Genomic DNA, 9,027 nt, shown 5'->3' with positions numbered 1-9,027 from the left:
TGGATGAGTGTTTGTCTCAGTAGAGACACTGATGCTGCTGCAGCCGACAAATAAAACAACCCGTCGTGAATCTGAGCTTAAAGCTCGTCTGTTGTGAAACTTCATCGTTCATGTCCGACAAAGTCCACGTTGAGACCAGAACTACAAACGTGTTTCCCCCATTAACTGGATGAAATAGTGGGCGGAGCCACCGTGACATCACCCACAGGTTCCTGAAGAGCCAGAATGAAGCTCTTCAGGAACTCATCTTGGCAGCGCCGACTCCACCTGACACCTGGCGGAGCAAAAACAGGTGGAGCGAGCCTAGTTAGCCTAGTTCTGTGTGTGTGTGTGTGTGTGTGTGTGTGTGTGTGTCTGTCTGTGTGTCTGTGTGTGTGTGTGTGTGTGTGTGTGTGTCTGTGTGTGTGTGTGTGTCTGTCTGTGTGTGTGTGTGTGTGTGTGTGTGTGTCTGTGTGTGTGTGTGTGTCTGCGTGTGTGTCTGCGTGTGTGTGTGTGTGTGTGTGTGTGTGTCTGCGTGTGTGTCTGCGTGTGTGTGTGTGTGTGTGTGTGTGTCTGCGTGTGTGTCTGCGTGTGTCTGTGTGTGTGTGTGTGTGTGTGTGTGTGTGTGTCTGTGTGTGTGTGTGTGTGTGTGTGTCTGTGTGTGTGTGTGTGTCTGTGTGTGTGTGTGTGTGTGTCTGCGTGTGTGTGTGTCTGTGTGTGTGTGTGAGACTGTGGCCAGCCTGAGGCACCGCTGTGAGGTGGGTGGATTACTAAGTGCTCACTAACAGATTCAGACAGATTTGTGAACAATATTTGAGGGAAATGGATCTTTTGTGTAAATAGAAAATGTTTTAGATCTTTGAGTTCAGCTCATGAAAAATGGGAGCAAAAACAAAAGTGCTGCGTTTATATTTTTGTTCAGTGTATTTGAGTATTTGAGTCAGTTTACATTTACAGACGCTTTGGTCCAAAGCCACTCACAGTCATTCGTTCATACACTGTGTCAGTAGCTGCCGACCGGCGCACCAGGAGCAGTGTGGGGTTCAGTATCTTGCCCACTTCGACATGCAGACCAGGGGAATCGAACCAGCGACCTTCCAATAACAAGGCTTCCCCTGAGCCACAGCCACACTGATCAGTGCATATAGGAACTGTTCATATTCAGGTCAGTGTCATGGTGTAACAGTCAGACGGACCTGCAGACTGTGTACAGTAGTGTGTATACAGTACACACAGTGTATACTGTACTGTATACATGTAATATACAGTACATACAGTACACACAGTGTGTACTGTCTGTATACATGTAATATACAGTACATACAGTACACACAGTGTATACTGCCTGTATACATGTAATATACAGTACATACAGTACAGACAGTGTATACTGTCTGTATACATGTAATATACAGTACATACAGTACACACAGTGTATACTGCCTGTATACATGTAATATACAGTACAGACAGTACACACAGTGTGTACTGTCTGTACTGTAGAGGAGCTCACTGTGGCTCCATCCAAACTGCTGAGACATGAAAACACCAAACTTCATCTAAAACACATTCCTTCAGTCACACTGCAGCTGCTGAGAAAGTGGAGAACACACACACACACACACACACACACACACACACACACACACACACACACACACACACTGAGGGTGTCAGCTGTTCAGTGTGTAAAGCTCGTCACATCCAGCATGTATGAAATTGTACCTCTACAACCGCTGTACGCAGTATTAATAGATCATGTGACTGACAGACGACCTGTTCGTGTTTTACACACTCGACTATTTTTATATTTTAAATGTGATCACAGCTGATCATCACAAACAGCACCGGATCTGAACACGACCCACAGAACCAGATCTCGTAGAGAGGAAACACTTTGACAGTCGGCATCATCATTTAAAATCATTCACGTATATTTTAAACGCTGCAGGTTCAACCAACACTGAACGTCTGCGATCCAAGAGAGCCACAAAACCAAACGAAGAAGAAGAAGAAGAACAAAACAAACAATGAAATGGTCGAAGGCGTCGTGTTGAGCACGTCAGGAGTCTGTGAATTCACTTGCTTCCAGTTTATAACGAGCTCACAGTAACTATGAAGAAAAGGCAGCGAGACATCCTTTAATCTTTCAAACAGAAGAAAGTGAAAGTTCACAATGTTAAAAATAATAAGAAGTCTGACGGTGCAAGAACATATTGGCCTTGCCTTACATGTGCAGCTCTACTGAGGCCGACAGGTGTCCAGGTCTCAGTCTGTCCATCTGTCTCCACTGAGGCAGCTTCTTAACAGGTGTGTTAAAATCAGTAAATAGTACCTGTGAGCAGCAGGTAGACGTAGACCGAATGAATCTGTCTCATCACATCAGTCTGAACCAGAACAAAGAGATTTCTCTGTGATCCGACTCAATAAATGGATCAGAAGCTGAAATAACAACATCATAACGCTGCGTCAGGTCTGTCGGCCAGACAGCAAGTGAACTACTTTAAAATGTTTGTTCTCTGAGTGGAGTTCAGATCGATCAGAGCTGTGCTGAGACATATTTCCATGACTTACCAGGTAGTCGCTCCTTTCTGTCCTGCCTCTGTACAGTAGATGTGTCATCGTACAGCTCTGTGTGTCTGCAACGATTACTGATTATTATCCTCCATTGTTGTTCACGAATGTCTGGACATCAGCGATGTTACATCATGACATCAGTGTGAGCTTCAACGCTGGTAGACTTTCAGACACAACGTCACGAGACGTTGTGTCTTTTTGTCGACGTTGTGTCTTTTTGTCGACTTTGTATGTAATACGTGCACGTTGGGCATTCGTCTTGGGCGCAATACAGGACTGAAACAAGCAGCACCACACCTTCCCCGTTCATTCCTCGACTTCCTGGTATTAAAATACTCAGATCTTTGTGGTTATGCCGCCCACAGAGCGTGAGCACTTGAGACTTCTGTTGACCGAGCCGGCTAACTTCCTGTTTAGCACCCAGTTGACTTGAATGGGGATAAAATAATTTAAGCGTGCGTCTCTTCTAGACTTTACAACTTTTTATTGGACAGAATGATCAAATCAGGACAGTGAAACGAGTCATGTCTCAGGGCTGTGACGCTCAAAAAATGTATCCACCATTTAATAGACGCTCCTTCACAATAGCTTATAGGGAAAGTCTTCTGGGCCTCAGTGCACCAGTAACCCCAGCCCACCACGTAATTACACAGTTTGACCACTCTATGAAAACTGGCTTCAAAGCCTGCAGCTCTTCATCGGGGGTTGAGTGAGTTTTCCTTGTGGAGTCCTACAAGTCTCCATCTTAAGTCCCATTCTTTTCTCCTTGTACCTGCGACGTATCGGCCAAATCATTCAAAAATACAACACTGCTATGCTGACGATGCACAGCTCTCCTCTCGAATGGTTTCTGTAAAGTAAAATAACAAACTCCGCTGTTCCTGGACAGAAGTGTTACGGTTGCAGTTTACACTGAAGGTGAGGAGATAAGACAGACAAACTGTCGGCTGAACCGGTTTACATCTTTTGTTCTGACTGATAATCAAAGTTTTCATGACAAAACAAAAGAAACACATAAATCTTCTGTATCTGAACCATCAGTGCTGAATGAAGACACACAGACCGGTTTGAGCGTTTTAATAGGACAATGTTTTATTCTATGTACTCAGACACTAAAACCATGGAAGCTTCTCTTTTTTAATATTATCCTCAGTAATTCATATTTTATCAATAAAATACAAGCTGTAAACAAAAGTATTAATTATCATAATCATCCTCAAAGTTTCTTCAGCGTACACAACATCATGTAGACTCTCTGTCCGACATGACGGCTGGTCCGAACAAACGCATGCATGTTTAATCTCTTTAGAAAAATATCATGTGAACAGAAGACAGAAAAATAAGATGATTCACCATAAAGAACAATTACAGCACGTATGCACTAGCAACAGCAATAATAATAATAATAATAATGATAATCCTTATTTCTTTCTTTTATAACCAAAAATCAAGAATAGGATCCTCAAAAATATGTTTCTATATTTTCCCTTCATCCCTAAATTCTTTACAAAAACAACAAGAGTATAAACTAAAAGCAGTCGGTTGCATATGTCACATTATAGGAGCAGCGATGACGACGTCTCCATCTTCATCACAGAAACAACAAAGAAATCATTAAGTTCCAGCGCCGAGAGACGAGAAGTCGTTACAACCGTCTCAATATATTTGCATCAGACGTCCACAAATGTTTGAGAGCTCCGGCTCGTCCAGATCACACCAACGTATCTGCTGCACTCCACGAGCCAACACACACCATCCAACTGTGAGCAGACATCCAGAACATCCATCCAGGTGATGGAGGTTCAGGTGAGACAGTCACAGAGTTCAGACTGATACAGAAGCTGTAAACATCTCACTTCCTCTGTTCCCTGTGATAACCAGTTATTAATGTTGTTTCTGTGATAACGAGGTAACTTTGTTGTGATTTCCAGATAGCGAACTCTGTTTTATATAATTTATCATCAACGACTTCATGAGATTCATGAGATTCATGAGCGGACTATGATGGAAACAGCTGTTGTTATTGTGTCTGACATAAATAACTCATGATCTCCATAAAACTACTAAATATTATTTAACTGGTTATCAGGAAAATGTAGGAAGTAAAATGTTGGAGCGGCTGTTCAGACTGAAGTTTGAACACAGATACTGATGAACATCTTAACATTCGACCATTTTCATAACAAAAGTCACAAGTTTTAAAGTTAACTCACGAACTCCGTCCGTCAGCAACGATACTTCAGCGTGAGACAACAGAGAGCTTCATGCTAACCCTGAAGTTAGCATCACTCTGGTTCCCTCTGTGGGATTATTGAGTTGGATTATTACAGAAAATAATCTCTGTGACAAACACAAATTTATGATACTGACACATTTTGTTCATCAAGATAATCTTCACAGGCGATCTGCAGTTTTGCAACGATTTTACATGTTCAGCCTGTAACACACCTTATTGCACACATTTCACTGAAAACACGCTCAACACACTCACACTTGAGACGAGTGAACAAGATGTGCTAACATGCTAACATGCTAACTGATTTCTGAGTTCAGGACTCCCTCCTGCTGCACTTTATTTAAATACAGTGAACTAATATAATGTTTAAGCTCGACGAGTCATCAGATGTATTTTAGTTTAACCTGTATACAGTTTAATTATAAGACGATGCGAACGTTTCACTTGTAAGAAATGGCCAGAACTACAAGTTAGAACCAGAACTACAAGCTAGAACCAGAACTACAAGTTAGAACCAGAACTACAAGTTAGAACCAGAACTACAAGCTAGAACCAGAACTACAAGCTAGAACCAGAACTACAAGTTAGAACCAGAACTACAAGCTAGAACCAGAACTACAGGGGGCAGCATCACTGCTAACTGCTGCTTAGTATACTCATTGCCGTAGCTATCTTTGGCCGTAGCGTCTGTAGCTGCTGTTAGCAAGTAGTAGACGTGAAGACGTGTGGACAGACTGGGACTGAACTCAGCCTCTGAGAGAGACGGAGGCGCAGTACAGAGGCGATTTAGAGAGACAGGAGAGGACAGAGAGAGACAGAGAGAGACAGACAGGAGAGGACAGAGAGAGACAGGAGAGGACAGAGAGAGACAGAGAGAGACAGAGAGAGACAGACAGGACAGAGAGAGAGACAGAGACAGAGAGAGAGACAGAGACAGACAGGAGAGGACAGAGAGAGACAGGAGAGGACAGAGAGAGACAGGAGAGGACAGAGAGAGACAGGAGAGGACAGAGAGAGACAGACAGGAGAGGACAGAGAGAGGACGGAGACAGACAGGAGAGGACAGAGAGAGACAGAGAGAGACAGAGAGAGACAGACAGGAGAGGACAGAGAGAGACAGAGAGAGACAGAGAGAGACAGACAGGAGAGGACAGAGAGAGACAGACAGGAGAGGACAGAGAGAGAGGAGAGACAGACAGGAGAGGACAGAGAGAGACAGGAGAGGACAGAGACAGACAGGAGAGGACAGAGAGAGAGACAGAGACAGACAGGAGAGGACAGAGACAGACAGGAGAGGACAGAGAGAGAGACAGAGACAGACAGGAGAGGACAGAGACAGACAGGAGAGGACAGAGAGAGAGACAGAGACAGACAGGAGAGGACAGAGAGAGAGACAGGAGAGGACAGAGACAGACAGGAGAGGACAGAGAGAGACAGAGAGAGACAGGAGAGGACAGAGACAGACAGGAGAGGACAGAGAGAGACAGGAGAGGACAGAGAGAGACAGACAGGAGAGGACAGAGAGAGACAGGAGAGGACAGAGACAGACAGGATATTTCCACGTTACTCTGTGCACTGAGGATTGATTTGGACAGAACCAGAGGAGACTGTGGAGACAAACCAACACTGTTCTGGTGACTGTGGTTCTGTTTGTGTCCAGTTTGAATGAAGCTCGTCTGAGTTCAGTCACAGGCAGAAACTTGAGCTCAGACGGTTTATTTTAATGTTCAGAAGGAAAATACGTGTCAGAATATTTCTTTCTTCACATTCAGTGAGTTCATGTTGTCGACTTGTTCGGCTCAGCAGTGAACTGGCTGCTTTTACATCTCCAGCTGAAACTACAGGCTGTCAGACTGTCACCTCTGAGCTACACAGTGCTGTTAGCGGCTAGCTGGTTAGCATGCTAACTTCAGTAGACATCTCTGAAACACAGAACAGAGACGACTTATTTTAAATGATTAAATTGAAATATAGCCATATCTTACAAATTGCTCTGACTCAATAACTCGTGGACACAAGATGGATTTAGATTTTTAGCTACTGCAGAGAAACGCTACTGTGAATATTAATTCACTGAAATATCAACAGACTTTGGAGTTTTGTTACGTAAAGGACAGGAGGAATATTAACTTACTGATTCTGACAGTTAAAGAAATGTTTAAATACACTTATTCATTCAGAGAGTGAGATGTTTATGCTAGCCTAGCTTGGCAGAAAGACTGGAGGCAGAGGGAAACAGCTAGCCTAGCTCTGTGTAAAGTTCAAAACACTGACATACACATATAAAGTTCACTAATTAATCTAATTTGTGACATCTCGACAAAACGTATAAAAACAACAGTTTTTGGTTTTAGAGGAAATTAGGCTACATGCTGAAGCTAGGCTAATTGTTGACGAACAAGAGCTATGCTAGGCTAACCACGTCCTGACTCCAGCTCTGACATTAACACACTAACACGAAGTTGATATTTGTTTAAAATATCCTAAATTTATGTAATATTTTTTTTTACTGTCAGAATCAGTGAGATGAAAGTTTGAGACTTTTTCATTATTGTAATCGTAACTTTTAAAAGCGGTGTAATATTTAGCGATGACAGCTGCGTATTTGGCGACTTACTGCTGGTAAATCACATAAAGCTGAAGACATCAGGTATCATCTGTTTTGATCCTGCTGTGGCTTCCAGTCTCTCCGTTAGCTGCTGAGCTAATGCTACGTTAGCTAAGATTAGCTAATGCTATAAATTCACAGATTGACCGAACAAGCTGCCGCTCAGCTCTGATTCTTAAAAAAAATCTAAAAAATATGGACGTAATGAGCTTTAAACTAAAATTGAGGATATCAGACTGTTAAGTACCATCTGCTAGCTTAATGTGTCGCTCAATACATCAGTACTCCATCGCTATCTAGCTAATGTACAGGGCTAGAAAATAACGTGCACAGGCAGCTAACACTATAATAAATATAATTTATCAACCAACAAACTTTAAACGTCAGACAGACGCTGCGTTTATTAACTTTTAAAGTATTAAAACAATACAGAGTCATTCAAACAGCCAGCTGTTGGTTTTGTAGTTTGGCTAACGTCAGGAAGTGAAAACAGTTTATAAATCTACACTGTGTCCATCCTGCTGGATCGTTCGAGACAGCTGGTCGTATCAAGGTTGACATTTTATGTTTTAAGAGGGTTCAGTTTTATAGTTATTGGCTACATATTTAAATTGTGACGACAGCTGTCAGTACAGCATGTGGCTAAGCTAAATCATCTGTTAGCTTGTGGTGGTTCCAGGGCGCCATTCCGAACGTTCACTTTCATGTTTCGGAATGCCGGCCCTTGATTATTTTTGAAAAAAGGGCGCCATTCCGAACCTGAAACCCGAACCCAAACCTGAACCCGGTCGGAATGGCGGACCGTCAGAATGGCGGTCCTTCGGAATGGGGGTCGCTCCCCGCTTGTGGTGACGTTCAAAAGTCAAATCTGCCTGACACAGTGCTTAAAGTTCAGCAACAGCATGAGGCAACACGTGTGTTAAAGAAACCTGCAGGCGAGACAACGAAGACAAAAGACAGAAACACTGACATCAACGTTTTTCATGATGGCGGTTCTGATGAGTTCATGTGTCTGTACAGCAGAGAGGAAGGCGGTCAGCGCCGACTGAGAGGTCAGGTACAAAACTGGACTACAGAGTCAGGACCAGCAGTCGGGTCACGCACACATTCAGTCAGATCTGCATGCAGACGAACGTCCCGACACACACCGATCCATGCACTCAAACACACACACACAGATACTGAACATGCTCAAAGGTTCTACGTCAGAGCTGCAAGTACAAAACCTCCTCCACTAAATCAGCTACTTGAAGGAGAAGATCCTCGTTTAGAGAAGAACACTTGTTAGCCATTTTATGCTACGTTAGCCCTGATCCAGAACTCAGCTACGTAACATCATGTTGGGTCGTCCTGGTTGTGAGCGAGAGCGGCTCTGAGAAGAACCTGCAGCTCATCAAGACCCAGATTTCTTCTCAGGCGGCGACCTCGACTGATTATTACGGGTCAGGGGAAGAAGACCGTTAGTGTCCGATGTGGAACCAGAAGTCAACGGTGGGTTATTTTCATTTACTGACGTAGTGAAGTTACGTCGTCTATAACATCACGTTCTGATGCGAACGTGATGGAGCTGCAGCTGCCGTTTGGTTTTGTGACCTGTTTAATGGTTAATGTTGGACTCTGCTGTTAC

This window comes from Pagrus major, chromosome 14, assembly GCF_040436345.1.
Source record: "Pagrus major chromosome 14, Pma_NU_1.0".
Classification (NCBI taxonomy): Eukaryota; Metazoa; Chordata; class Actinopteri; order Spariformes; family Sparidae; genus Pagrus; species Pagrus major.
Note: the sequence above shows the minus strand (reverse complement) of the source record.